This window comes from Ruditapes philippinarum, unplaced genomic scaffold (assembly GCF_026571515.1).
Source record: "Ruditapes philippinarum isolate M1 unplaced genomic scaffold, ASM2657151v2 ctg2199_1_1_1_1, whole genome shotgun sequence".
Lineage (NCBI taxonomy): Eukaryota > Metazoa > Mollusca > Bivalvia > Venerida > Veneridae > Ruditapes > Ruditapes philippinarum.
The window spans coordinates 161,295-177,496 of NW_026856032.1; the positions used below are offsets into that span (position 1 = coordinate 161,295).

Consider the following 16,202-nt stretch of genomic DNA (forward strand, 5'->3'; position numbering starts at 1 on the left):
CGACAACAACGCGCCGTTTGGCGTACATCGTTAGCGACAGGACGACAAGACGAAAGTCTGACAATGCGCCGTTCGGCGCTTTGTACTGTTGTCGCTAGCGCCAACACGACGCATAAAAGCGTTCCAAATCAGCCATCATACGTTTCTAATTTGCGAAATATAAGTAATTAGCAAGGTTACAAATATTCTTTTTAGAAGTATCGGACATTATATTTTCAAATTTAATGGCCAATGATGTTAATACGGTTTTAGATATTGATAAAGCGTAATGAAATTCTGTTTCCGGTTGTTCCCTATGACGCGATTTGCATAGGAATGTTATTGATATCTTCCGGTATCGATAAATAACTCATTAGCGGAAACTCTAAATCTTGACATCGCGAATCTATATTTATTTTGTCACTATAGACAAAGAAGAAAAGATAGGTGTTAAACTGCAAATAAACACTGGTAAGGGACTACTTGTATATGCGGCTGTTTATAGTTTACAAAGCCTTTTAAAGCAACAATAAAAAAAAGATTTTTATTGATATTTTCAGTTCTTATAATGTTTATAATGTTTTCTTTTCTACAATACCGAAATAATATCTCACATACACTAATGACACAGATTTGATCCATATCAGTTAACAACAAGAAAAGCATTGATGCAAAGCAAAGGGCGTCCAAGCAAGAAATGCAGCAAGTGAAGGTGAACAAGTAGACATCTGATGACCAGATATTCTAAAAAATTTTCAATGGTGAATTAGTTTTAACAAGTAGTGTATATTATTTATGAATGGGCGGACGAAAGACATTGTTCATCATGAACTTTGGTAGGCATGCTAGAGATTTGAATATTAAATGTTTTTTTCCACAAGAACTTTAATTCTATCAATGTTAATGATAATATCAAAAAAAAATATACAGGTCTTTAATATTCATTTGTTACGAGCCAGGCGTAACGAGAAAGAAAAGCCAGCAACAAACTTGTAACAATAAAAAATTTATTACAGAAAAATTATTAAAGAAAAATTAAATAACAATTTATGTTTACAAATACCTGAAGTCCAAATAAAAATGTAAATTTCAAATGTCTAGTCTGATCCTGGAATGATCCCTTTTTGAACAGCACAGTTAAATCCAAGTTAAATCCAAGAACACTTTAGAATAAATTCCCACAATAAAATCCACAAGAATAATTTAATCTATTTTAAAATCCAAGCTCCAATAAATTACTTAATATCCAAGTTGAATGATACTCCAAATGTATTGATGACTTAAAAGGTAACTGATGACTTAAAAGATAAAGAAAATGAAAAATGTCCCCTTATATAAAAGCTAAGAACATTCCAGATCAGTCTACAGTAATCATAATCTAGCACCTTCAACAGTAAAGAATAATCTGGAAATTTCTATCTAAATATAATGCACGAATCATAATCTAGAATTTTTTGTGAATCATGTATTCCCTCTAAATCAGTCACTATAAGAACATCGCAACCAGCTTGGATACACAATGACATTCGTAAAGCAATAAGACACAGAAAACAAGCATACGATAAAGCTAAACGAACAAACTTACAAGAACATTGGACCGCATATAAACAATCTCGCAACAAAACCATAACTCTTGTGCGCAATGCAAAGAAGACACATTTTAACAAATTAGCACAACAATTAAAAAACCCAGACATCTCCACCTCAAACTTTTGGACAGTAATCAAACAATTCATAAAACCAAACAAAACATCCAAAGAAATTCCAGCACTAAAACATAATGATCAAATATTTGAAACAAACACTGATAAGGCGAACGCACTAAATCATTTCTTCCAAGCGCAAACTCAACTAAATGAAGCCAACAACCAACTACCAAACACTTGTGTTAACCCAGTAGCTCCAAACTACATTTTCTAACAATAACTCCGACCGAAGTAACTGATGCACTTCTACTTCTGAAAGCCGGCAAAGCCACAGGTCCAGACAAAATCAACAACTTTGTTTTGAAACAACTATCCGTCGAACTATCTACTCCTCTGTGTAATCTTTTCAACTATTCAATACAGTCAGGGAGAGTTCCCACAGAGTGGAAGATTGCTCAAGTCTGTGCTATCCATAAGAAAAATGACCCACAAAATATTAGTAATTACAGACCGATCTCTTTACTTAGCGCCCTCAATAAAGTTCTTGAGCGTATCCTACACAAACACATCTTCAACTTTTATCATGAACATCACTTTTTCACTACCTTGCAATCTGGTTTCATGCCTAACGACTCTACTGTCAATCAACTAACTTCCATTTATCATTCCTTCTGTCAAGCCCTAGATGATGGGAAAGAAGTCAGGGCTGTTTTCTGTGACATATCAAAAGCCTTTGACAGGGTGTGGCACTGTGGTCTTCTCTTTAAATTACATCAAAGTGGTATTTCCGGTCAAATCCTTACGTGGTTTGAAAGTTATCTTTCAGACAGAAAACAGTTTGTTGTTGTCTCTGGTTCTTCCTCTGATACTGTAACCATCTCAGCTGGTGTTCCTCAAGGTTCCATTCTTGGACCGCTTTTGTTTCTAGTGTACATCAATGACATTGTAACCAGTATCTCATTACCCATACGTCTTTTTGCTGACGATACAACTTTGTATATCATTGTCGAAAATCCAGTTACTGCTGCTGAACAACTCAACATTGATCTTCAAAACATCAATGCCTGGGCACATCAATGGCTTGTTTCCTTCAATCCCTCCAAAACTGAGTCCCTTATAATCACACGAAAACAAAATAAAGCAGTTCATCCACCTGTTATTTTCAATAATACAATTGTATCAAACGTTCATATTCACAAACACTTAGGTTTAACTTTTTCAGAAAATGGCTCCTGGTCAAACCACATTCAAGACATCAAAAACAAAGCGTGGCAGTATATAAATAACACATGGGTTTGTGGGTAACAGTAAAAATATCATCCCGAGAAAAATACTGTTACCCGAGGCGTAGCCGAGGGTAACAGTATTTTTACGAGGGATGATATTTTTACTGTTACTCACAAACCCATGTGTTATTTATTTTATTACCCCGAACAAAAATACTGAGATGATCTGAAATTGTCAACATAAATCTGTCTCTGTAACAAAAATAAACCAAGAGTAACAATAACTAAACTGTCCTTACCTTTTCAGTTTTAAGTGTACTTTACTGTATGCCTACTTGAGAAGTTTCTTTTACTTTTATTTTTAAGCAAATGATGATACCTACAAAACCATAAACATTACATAAGCTAGTTTCATTTAGGAAACAAAACACTAACCCATTTACACGGTTTGATCTGTGTAATCTGATCTTCTGTTTCCAGAATATTCTTAGCACGGGTTTTTGACAAAATAACGATGATATCCTAAGTCCACCATATCTGTAACGTTTCACTGATTTAAATTTGTTAAATAATCCTTTGTTACATGTTTAAATCGTCTGCATGTTCAGTTTGACACATAATTATTTACATTGCAATTGCTTCCGTTTTGAAAACGGCATGTTCACTTTTTGACTTATTCAACCAAAAGGTATTTTATACGCGAAAAGCACACCAGGGTGCACACAAACTAAATTTTATGAGTGTCATAGTGACTCCCGAGGAGAAATTGATGTCCTCTATCTGGGTTTAACGTTGAAAATAAGAATGAATCGATGAAAAAATGGCGGCCATTTTATTTCATTTTATTTAGGAAATAGACCACGTGACCCTTAAAAAATACTGTTACCTATGTAACAGTACAAAATTCTCAGTCACGTGGTACACTTGCATTAACAGTAAAAATAACTCCCAGAGGGCTATGGGAAATTAGCATTACGAAAAAAGTGAGGGGTAATAACGTATAAATATTCTTAGAACCTTCAAATTTACCCTTGACAGAAAATCTATCGAAATAATTTATATTTCCTTTATACGTCCAATCCTTGAATATGCTGACACTGTATGGGACAACATTACAAAAGGCGAACAAGAAGACATTGAACGAATCCAATTAGAAGCCGCTCGAATCATTTCCGGTGATACTCAACTTGTTTCTCTTTCTAAACTATATCAAGAAACTGCATTAGAACCACTCCAAACCAGAAGGACTAAGCACAAACTCATTCTTTTCTATAAAATGGTAAACTCTCTCGTTCCGCCATATCTCTCAAATCTTGTTCCAACATCAGTTGGTAGTGAAACTCCTTATGGGCTTCGCAATTCTGAAAATATCAGAAACGTCCACTGTAAGTCTCAGCTATTTTCCAATTCTTTCCTTCCATCAACTATTAACGCTTGGAATAATTTAGCACCCGACGTCCGAAATTCATCCACTTTATCATCTTTCAAACATGCTTTAAATAGAGACATAACAAAAGTTCCATCTTACTATTATACTGGAAGAGGAGAAGTGTCTATCCAACATGCTAGATTACGAATGCATTGCAGTTCTCTTAAAGAACATCTTTTTTCTAAAAATATCATTGAAAGCCCATTGTGCACTTGTGGAGAAATTGAAGACACAAAACACTTTCTTCTTGCATGTCCAATTTATACTAATCAAAGAACAACCATGTTAAACAACCTCAGCAATATCACACCAATCACTGAAAACATTCTCCTGTTTGGAAATGAATCTCTTGACTCGGACAAAAACGAAACTATTTTTAAACATGTGCAAGGCTTTATAACACATACACAAAGATTTAAGCGCTAATTAAAACCCACTATCGCTTCGTCCCTGAAAAAGACCCACACATCTCAAATCTTTCTTCCCCTCCTAACTTTACTTCATGGACTTTCCTTACCTTTATTTTCTCTCTTTGATAATTACTAAACTTAAAATGTTTTAAAAATCAAAACATTTTTCTTTTTGATTTTTTGTCTGTTTTATCTGTTTTTCTCTTTATTTAAAACCAGGTCTACCCTTTCGTTTATTTATTTTGTTCCGGTTCAAAAATGTTTCAAATGAAGTAATATCGTCAGTGCAGATTCTTACGACAGACAGAAGCGAGGCTTAGTATAAGCTACAAAGCTTTATCCTCTATTCTGTATGCTATACTAACACAATGATTGTTTTAATTATATTTCTATTTGTTATTACTAGATTGTGTAAAATTGTATAACATGTGTGTAAATCTATTTGGAAAATAAATATTGTTTAAACCAATCTAGAATTTTCTTCAACAGTTAAGAAACTTCTAGTACATACATGTAGTTTATGTTCTTAAAATAGAACAGTGATAATATTGGAAATAACAACTTGTCAAAGATAAACTATATACATGTAATATGTTGCATACATAACACATTAATATTAATATTAATATTGGTTACTCGATAGAATTTCAAGTTCACGTGGTATTTTCTTTGGAACATATAACATAATAGTCAAAATGAACAAAGTCTGTTAATTGATTTATTTGGGAGGTCAATCTACTATTTTCATAACCTACAAAATGTATTCTGACCCATCAGTGTGTTTACATGTCTATCAATAAACCTACAACAACTCATGATAAAATTGCAGCCGAAGAATGGTAATACTATGATAAAACAATATTCATTAAAATTGCCTACTTAAAGATTGCAATGAATTGTTTCAATATGTTTGCATTTCATTTCCTGCAAAATTCTCCAGTTTGTTACGACACGAATGACCGTTTCGGTAAACTAAAACTACTTCTATAAATAGAATTTCGGACTTTCACAATGTTCAGGTTATCATTCTATTTATAGTTAAAGCAATAACACTGTATTCAACAAAATGATAATTAAAAATATCGAAGAGCGCGATTAATTGACGGATAAGATAATTTCATTTGAATATGTTTACAATGCGGAATTATCCAGTTCGCTTTTTATTTTACATACTGCGACATTCATTTTTGATAATCAAGGACTCATATCAATCGGAATGTTCGGCTATTCTGGCCGACGAAAAGGCTCGAGAAGTTGCAATTGCCCTTTTTCATTCCTTAAGGGCGTCGCTTTTCGGCGCAGACGCCATATATTTTGACGAAACGGCGCCAATCCGTTAGTAGCGAAATGACGTCATCCTATGTATACAACACATTCATAAACGCTGACGTCATTCAAACATACACTAATGATAAATTGGGCACGGATGTGAACACAATACAATCCATTCTAAGTCGTTAGTTTTTTTATTTTTGAAAACTTGATAAAATAACTTTTATTCTTATTATTTCTCTGTTTAATAATTTCTATAGCTTAGCAACACGTGGGCGTGGAATCGAACAGCGTAATACGAAAATCGGCACTGGAAGTTATTTCCGCTTGAAAAAATAACATTAATGATCTTCCTTATTTTATCTTGTTAGAATCGAAATAATATCGGTCTGAGCGATGTTTATCGGCTATTTAACACCCGTTTTGTCGTTTTGATACGAAAAAATTAACCACTCAGTCCTACGGCCTTCGTGGTCAATTCCTACGCATAAACACCGCTAATACCGATATTATTTCTTAAATAGATACGTTTTCTCTATTAAAAATGAATCACCTTGTTTTAAAATTTTTATCCAATATTTGCTCATATTTATTTTTCTGTATAAATGAAGTGAAAAACGCCCTGGTTTATTAGTCGACTTTTTACACAGCATGCTCGTCTCAAAAACTTACTATGTATAAGTTTTATGTCAGCTGCCTTATACATCCCCTATATTTCCGAGTCAAAATTTAGAATGGAACCAACCAATGTGTCAAACAGTTTACATTTTCTAAGCGACCGGTATTTCTATATTTTTAAAGATTATAAAAAAAGTTTGTGCAGCGCAAAAGATGCGTGTTGTGCTATACATTTTTGTGTGTGGTGCCAATTATCTTTTGGAACAAATTGATCTCAAGGTACTTAAATAATCGAACGACCTCTATTGCTGTATTAGATCTATATATGTAAAATACATACTGGGTGTGTCTACCCTTTTCGAATATCATAACTTTTGTCTTTGATACATTAATTTTCAGGCCCAATTGCATGTTATCTACATCATATGTGATTAGGTTTATAAATCTTGAGTCTGAGTTTCCATGATTATTTTCATTTTAAACTTGGAATTTATTTGATCGATTTTTATTATTAGTATTTATTTTTTCTTTGTCACTATAAATGGTATATATCTGAAAGTTGTTATATTTTTCACTTTTCTTCTTTGTTAATATAAATATGTAAATGATTTAAGGTAATATTTCTTTGTCACCATTCACATCATGTAAGACAAGAAGGTTCGTAAGTCCAGCATCTTTATTTCGAGAGTTATCCCTTCTTTAGTTTAAGAATTTTGCTTTGAAATATGTTATATTCTGGTCCCAACCAAGGACGTTTCAAGATTTGTACTCTGTCTGTCGGTCCCTGAAAACTGTTTTCTGAGATCACTTTTAAAGAACTTCAAACAAATTTACTACAAAAGAGAAAAGTTGAAACATTAGTTACACATATTCATCCTGATAATATTTGATCTGTTGTATAAACATAATTTCCTTATTAGGCAGGGAAACTTAACACATAACTACGATACCTCAAAAGTTCATTCATGTCTTACACAATGGCATAATTGAATAGCCATGGTTTTTCAGAATGTTGCTCACATATTTCATGTGGGTTCTAACCGGTAGGGGACTTTTGTATTGCTTGCAATGCTTTGACGGTTGCTTGTATTATTATATTTCACTTTTTTCTCAAATTTATAAATGAGATTTGGCAAGTTACGAAGTTCTTTAGTTAGTTCGTATACTGTAGAAGCCCTAAAATATTTGTAGCAATAATTACACGCGAAAATTGCTAACAAGTGTATGACATGTTTAGTTTAGACTTTTATCTCATATAAATGCCCATTAATTGAAAAACAATATTTTAGTAAAATGGAATATTTATATATATACGTATTTTCTCCAAAAATCTTTTAAAGATAAATGACTTTTCTGGGAAGACTTTATTTCAGTTTTACTGTGAAACACTTAAACTATATCATTATAATCAGTATTTATAAATCTTATATATAATGATTTCTAAAATTTAATGTAACTCGTGCTAAGATTGATACATGTCATAATTATGATGACTCATTATTATGTTGTCAACGCGCTATAGTCAAGACCATTTATGCATGTATAACAATTTTTGAAATTATTGCAAAGAATGCGTTATTGCTTCCTGAAAGTCATGCGTTTCAAGAAATTCGCCAAAATTCATGCATACCAAGCACGCAAGCAAAATGAGAAATAACGAGATATGTACTCTCACTTTTAAACGGATAAAAACGCAGACACCGTGCTAATTTCTGGCAGCTGGTTCGTGCATATCAAATCTATTTGTACAATTGGCATCGGCGGCTGTCACGCGACTAAATCTTACACTATTTGATATGATGTTGGGTTTGTGTGTGCGCGGGGGGGCAGGGGTATGGGGGTATGTTTTTTCTTCGAAATGAGGTAAGTAATGACTTTCTCTAAAAAAAAACTACAAACCAACTAGTGTATAAAACTATTTTGTTTTGGACATATCTTCGGAATCATTACGACGTCATTTCCTTAATAACATAATAAAATAAAGTCACTATATGAATCATATGGGTAAATTTTTAAGCTGGGTATATATTTAAAAATGAGCTTTATACTTCCACAAAGACCTAAAAGACCAGACTTATGTAGACGAATTGATTTTCAATATTTTAATGACGTCATCACGATACAGAAAAGAAAATAATTTGTCATATTATGTTTAACTAAATAAATACTGCTGTTGCATACGAAAATAAATATGAACAGTCTATTGTTATCATTCTTATTAAGAGACCTCCGTGGCCGTTGAGATTGAGGGCGCTGATTTCGAGCTACTTCGAGCAACCACTTCAAGCAAAAAATAAAGACCTTCAATTATTATTAATATTGTAAATCTGTTTATGTTATTAGTTATAAATATATATTTAGATTTTATTTGGTTAAATGTCCCTATATAAACGGTTGTTTGGAAATATAACCCGAGCCGCTGCTCAAAATATTTATAACAAATTTATAATACAGTAAGCATTTAATTTTTTCAGAGAAAAAAGTAAGATGACTTAATAAAATGACAGGAGCCGTAAATATTTTAAGTTATAAAGAGCCGATGGGCAAGGGTTATATTGTAAATATATTGCAAATATCCGTTAATATACGGTCATATAACCTGTCCGGAATATTTATAACGAATCTATGATGCTGAAATAAACTTCATTTCTTAGAGAAAAAAAAATGAGATTTCTCCAAGAATTGAAAGCAGCCGTGTATTATTATTAGTAAGATCGTTGACAGGTTATATGGCCCTATATAAACGGCTATTTGTAAATTTGACCCGAGCCGTTAGGCGAATGTTATATTGCAAACAGCCGTTTTATATACGGCCATATAACCTGTCAACAATCTTTATAACGAATTTATAATACAGCTAGCATCATTTTTAGAGAACAAACGTAAGATTTCATCATAAATCGACAGCAGTCGTGTATATAAAACTATATAAACGTCACGATTATCCATTGAAATGCGACGTTACAAACGTGCAGTATTATAAAGTGACGTTTATAAAGTTTTATATTTTTCTCAAAAAAAGGAACTTACTGTTATCCGTTATAAATTTTAATGACAGATTTTATGAACGTATATAAACGGTTGTTTGCAATATAACCCTCGCTTGGCGGCTCTCGCTTGGCGGCTCGGGTTATATTTCGAAAAAGCGGTTTATATAGGGCCATATAACCTGTCAAAAAAGTAAAAACTAATAATATAAACGTCACGATTATCCAATGAAAAACGACGTTACAAACGTGCTTTTTATAAATACTTTGTTACTGGTAACTTTATTAAGATCCACATTTCATACCATTTATTCTTAATATTCGCTTACAGCAGTATTTCAGTAACATCAGTTTTCTGTTGCTTAAAGCGGCATTCAGTTTTTATTTTCTGTTTCATAAACAAGTCTGTGTCATTTCAAACTAAGTATTTCAGTATTTCTATCTTTGAAAAATTTAGGGCAGTTTCCGGGGAGCTATTTATAACGAGTAAAATATAACGAGTAAAATACATTCGTTTCTAAAAATTGAAGATCGGAAAACGAATCGTCCGCTTTACTTATTTAAATATAGAGAGGGCCGGTTGATTAGAATTATAGATGGTTTTCCTTTATTGTTGAACTATTCAATCGTCGGGAAATTGCATTTTCCACCTTAGTTCTTTAGATATGACAATTAAATGAAATAATTTATGCAAAAATAACATATTTAAAAGTTGAAGGCTGCTTTAATGTTATTACACTACACTTACATTATTATTTCATCCTAAAGATTTTCTAACTGGTCTGCAAAATTAGATTACAACGTTTTGTATTTCAATTTGTAATTGACGATTTATTGCCATAAAGATAAAACTCAATGCAAATAGTTCTGAATAAACCAATATTTACAAATATTTATATTAACAAAAGAATGAAAATATAAATCCCACTTATCTAAGATGACATTTGAAGCGTTGTTGAAAAGTTTTTTATATATAATTATACGCAAATATAAAACTTACCTTATGAAAATAATGAGACCAAGTTCGGGCAAATCTGACCGAATTAGCTGCCATGAAGATTGTACAAGTTCTATTTGCTCTGGTGATAAACATGTATTCAGCTGGTTGCTCTTTCGGGGTTTATCCAAACTATTTCTTACAATTCTATTTCCCATAGTTTCACTATTTTAAGTGAAGGAAACAAACTTGTCTTGGAAATTAACACCATTAATAAAAAACAGCATCTTTTTATCTAAATCATGATTTAAAGACCTGATTATCTCAATGAATATTTTATTACAATAATGCACGTAATATTCCTGTTCACAGTTTTAAACATCCAGTTAGTTACATTCACTTCATAATAGATTTAACATACTTTCAGTTGAGTAGTTTCACTTAGATAAATGTGTAAAACACGCCTGTTGTCTGCTTTCCAATACCTTACAATAACAAATCTGTTTCCCGATTTCTTTTACAAATCTTGTATACTGCCTGCGATATTAATTGAGCATATCATCAATGTCTGTTTCTTTATACGAAATTTCTACAATAAGGTGTAACTATTATTTTACTATGCTCTTTTTAATGAGCCGAGATCAGAAAAAAAAGTACATGTACTGAATAATCGGCATCTCCATTTGATAAATAACTTCATAAAAACATATCATCAATGAAAATAATGGAAACAAGAGTTATTGGTAGGACAGCGTGCTTCACTCCTTCTCAGTGTTTTTGAAAATAAAACAAGAGACTGAATAATGTTGAATTTTCTAATTTCAAAAATTGTCATAATTCTGTCATGTTACAGTTATGGGCCTTGAACAGTGACCTCCTAGTATGCACTAAAATAAGCGCGTAAAGTTTTAAGTTAAAACCCATTCCTTTCAATAGTTTTGAACGCAAAAAAAAATCTTACCAAAAGTCTGACTGACACCAAAACATGGGTGAGTACAATAGCCGTCCGTTTTCTTCGAATAGTGGAGCTTAAAATTTACAGGTATTGAAATACAAACCAATAGAAGCATCGGATATGTGATAATGGGTTACAGCTTCAATATTAGTATTTTCAAATCAACTAACAAAATGAAATAACCGTTTGTCTATAAAACATTTACAAGTTACATGGAGGTCTCGGTTAATATCTCGGGGTTTTAACTCATGCGGCTAGCGATCATTAGCTTACTAGTGCAACGCGTTAACCACTTGGCCATGCCGCCACACTTCACCTTTCAATACAGTGTCTCAGATTTCTGGAGTGTGATAAAATGTATATTAGAAAAGTCTATAACAGTTCGTAAGCAGCATAATGACGTCGTCCTAAGTATGCAACATATTCAAACAGGCGCAATAATGACGTTATTGTAAACTGACATGAGTTGGGTTTAAAATATGATTAACCAAGCACCTATAAACACAAATTAAAAGTAATAAATCTTTAATAAAAAGGTGAAAGGGTGCCTATATTTTACTCTCTGTTAGTGTTATATATTGCAAATAATATAAAATTTATTTCAATGTCTTTCATTGAGAAAATTAATATGAATAAAAATCAACAGAAAGTCGTGTGGTACACATGTCGTCTTTTTAGTAAATGGCGTCTGAAAAAAGTGCGACTTCAACAATGTCATGAAATGGGCTACGATGTGCGCTGGATAGACCATAGTGACCAATTTGTTTTTGTATTTTTTCGATGACTTTTATTTTTTATTCTAATGTTTTGTATAATATGCTGGACATCTTCTAATTCATTACAAAGGGACCCGGCACAGTGTTTTGATAGTGTAAAAAAGTAGTTATAGAAGAAAAAATATAGTTTATATATAATATCTATATATTACATATAAACTATATTTTTTTCTAAAATTATTTTTACACTATCCCAACACTGTGCCGGGTCCCTATGATTCATTATACTTTTATCTTGTATGCTGCAGGTTGAACTATATAACATTAACTGAATAAGCATAAGTTATTTTTGGTCATCCTTTGCGTGTCGTTAAAAAGAAAACTTTTTAAAGTGTGCGTTAATATTTAATTTCCCGGAAATAACCTCTTGAAACATGTATAGTACCATATCTAGAGAATCTGGACAAAAAAATATTGTATCATTGTGCGCGCTTGTGGAAGAGAAGCATCATGGTTTTGAAATTACTGTGTATGTTGTATAGTGTTGGATATTGCGTTCTTGGACAATACTCGTATGATTATAACAATGACACATATGATACTACGTCGTATACGTATGATGACGTCAACAGCACATACCAGTATTATGATGGTAAGTAGTATTTCATCATTCCATTTTGATATGTTTTTTTCTTTCAATTCTTCTGATAATATTTATGATAAGGACAGAATATTAAGATGTCCTGTCATTTTCATGAACCACATTCTCTGGACAAATGACAAAATTATTTGTGTCAAATTTTTATTTCATTTTAAAAATATTTTCTTCGTTGATTGTGTTATCTCAAAACCGGTTGAGCAGTAATTGCTGTCCCATTGTGAACAGTTGCTGACTTATTCATGCTGCAAGTAACTATTACGATTTTCAAACATATCATTTGAAGTGATGGTGGATGGCGAACGTCTTCAAACAGCTTGTAGAAATTGTCGGCACTCAGATTGTCGCCCCTGCATTGTACAAACAACTCGAATTTGCAAAATTGAATATGAAGTTTTAGCCAGGTCAGATTATACTTTGACCGTAACGCAGTCACATGATCAAAGTTATGAAGGAATGTGTATGATTAAATTTTATTTCATCGAGTGAGCTTTAAAAACAGTATTCTCACGAGTGGCGTAGTGAGAATACTGTTTTTAAAGTTCACAAGATGAAATAAAATTTCATCTTACACAACAAACAAACAAATTTTCTTTTTATTTTATGCTTAAAAACAAGGGTAAAACGAAATTTTCTTGATATTAACTTTAATATTAAAATCTGTTTCACCATTGGTAGCCGAATATATATAAGTCGAATTTCTCATAAATAGGCTGCAAAATAAGTTCGACAATCAACGTTAAAAGGCGATGATATTATTCATTTTATTCAAATAATATGAAAGATTATTAAAAGTTGTGTATTTCATGGGAGGAAAATAATTGTTTGATTTAGAAGGATATCATTTGGATTTGTTAGTCATATATCTATTTAAAAGAAATGAAACTTATTTGAGGATTGTTACAGACGATTAATAAGTGTTGACAGATGTTTAAACATTTAAATAGCGACTACGAAATTGGAACACATGGACTTTTTGAAAGGCTGTCTAACAAACTTACAAACGCTGAGTTATTTACTTATTCTTCGGGCTGATGTCTGTCATTGCTTTTCAAGTTATTAGGCAGACATTGCTCGTAGGATACTTAAATATGCCAAAATGTCATCAAGAGCAGTTCTGCATGTGGAAGGAATTGTACTTTTCAGACTGTAAACATAAAACAAAAATTTAGAGATGGTAATTTGAATGAATTGAAGTAAGTTTTCTTCTTTTTATTACTTTTGAAATTTCAGTTATTTATCAATTTCAGCTTTGCTTTTCTCTAAAGAGCCCTGACAATGCCAGAATTGTCAACAATAATAAAATTGAGGTACGGCATGGGAAAAATCTTAAAAAAAGTAGTCTCATCTTTGAAAAGTGTGAAATTATATTTTGATAATTTTCACTGTGAAATAATCAAATATAAATTTCACGGATAAATCAGTAATCCATTGAAAAGCATAAATAATTATTATTATTATTAGTATTATTATTATTATTATTATTATTATTATTATTATTATTATTATTATTATTATTATAATAATTATTATTATTATTATTATAATATTATTATTATTATTATTATTATTATTATTATTATTATTATTTTACAATTATTATGCACATATTCTTAGTGATATTTACAATAACGATGCAGTGTCATTATTTCCTATTACAGATGATTACGAACTTCTCGGATGCTACACATGTAGCAATTGCAGCGATCCTTTTGACCCTACAACAGCTGAAAAAGTGATATGCGAAATATTCATGTGTAACGCATCATGTACATCGTAGAAGTAAGTTTTTTTTTTTTTTTGTTCTTGTTTTTTTTTTTTTTTTTGTTTTGTTGTTTTTTTTTTTGTTTTTTTTTTTCTTTTTTTTTGGGGGGGTTGGTTTTAATTTAATTTAATTTAATTTAATTTAATTTAATTAATTTATCTTTATTTATTTATATTATTTATTTATTTTTGCTTTAATAGTTATGCTTAGTAACAGAAAGTTTTTTTTCTTCTAAATTAAATTTAAATTTAAATTCTTGATTTTTTTTTCAAAATGATTATGTACGTATGGATTTTATGACATGAATGAAGTTATTCTTTGATTAATGCATTATTAATTAAATATACATTATTAAATTGTTTTTTCTTCTTGCTTTTTTTACTAAGTGACAGTCACGAACTCATTTAATTCAAATTCAACAAGTTCGATAAGAAAGGTTTATTTTTATGTAATATGTTGATAATGAAAGCTGGCTGAATACATGTAGTTTAAATGAAATTGCTAAAAACTTTATATCATTCTTTAAGTAGCTAAAGTTCTTATTTGGCAATCACATCCTAACCAGTCAGGTCGCTAACAGTTTACAATAGAAGTTGTTTTTTACAATCTAATTTAATTTATAGAAATGCTTTATATTATTGCGTTTAACATTTTCTTTCAACGAACCTTACTACAGCTTTTTTTTTATCTTTGTCTAAATCAAAGGGGCACATCTTAAACAATTGTTTATAGTGTGTTATTATATTAAAGATATCACTGAAGGCAAGATCGTTTATCGAGGATGTGGTTATACTAAGGAAGATAGGTGCGGGGAGGATTCAAATGGTGACTCGTGGTGTCTGTGTACCAGTCAGTACTGTAATATGTGGACCAGTCAGAACTCTAATAGAGCCGAAAATGTAAAGATGCAAGCTCTGATGTGTTTTACTGTCTCAGCGTTTCTAGCAGCTGCAAAGAAATTCTTGATTTGAAAACATGACTTGAAGTGTAATGAAATTAAGATAGACATTTGTTTACTATTCATATCCTGTAACACAAGGATGTGAAATGAAACAGGAATTGTGCATATCCATCATCCGTCAAAATAACAACACAGAAAGTAAAGCAATACCAAATTTTCTTATTAAGGTCCATTCAATGAAAAGGTCAGAGAACTGGTAGAAATAAAAGTTACTTGACATTTTGCCATGCGCTTGCTTTTTTTTATTTGTATTTACCAAAAAAATTCAATAAACCAAATGACTAGTGGGGCAGTCTTCTTATACTTTAGTAGATTTTATATTTTATCATCTTTTATACTTAAGGAAGTTTTTTTTATAATTTATCATTTTTCATCATCAATATTGATTAATGACCATGTAATAGCAAATCATTTAAAATAAATTCCTTATAACTAAACTGTTAAATAAAAATGAGCATAATGTTATTTCAATCAAATTGAAACACACGACCAGGCGTATATATATTGAACGTCAGAACTGCCTTCGAGACACACTTTTTAAGTGGAAAAGAATTTAAATTTTCATGTCATCTTTTATTTTTAATTTCATATGTGACGTAATATTACATATAAACAATCCTCTTTTAAAGCCACGTACAAATCT

The 16,202-nt window shown here is 31.3% G+C and overlaps 1 long non-coding RNA gene across 1 annotated transcript; it reads left to right on the forward strand.

Moving 5' to 3' along the window:
- The first annotated feature begins 12,628 nt into the window (after window positions 1–12,628).
- On the forward strand, window positions 12,629–15,665 carry LOC132745189 (uncharacterized). The gene is made up of 3 exons (XR_009627804.1): window positions 12,629–12,827; window positions 14,495–14,615; window positions 15,349–15,665. It is a non-coding gene; the product is annotated as an uncharacterized LOC132745189 (long non-coding RNA).
- Window positions 15,666–16,202: the final 537 nt, after the last annotated feature.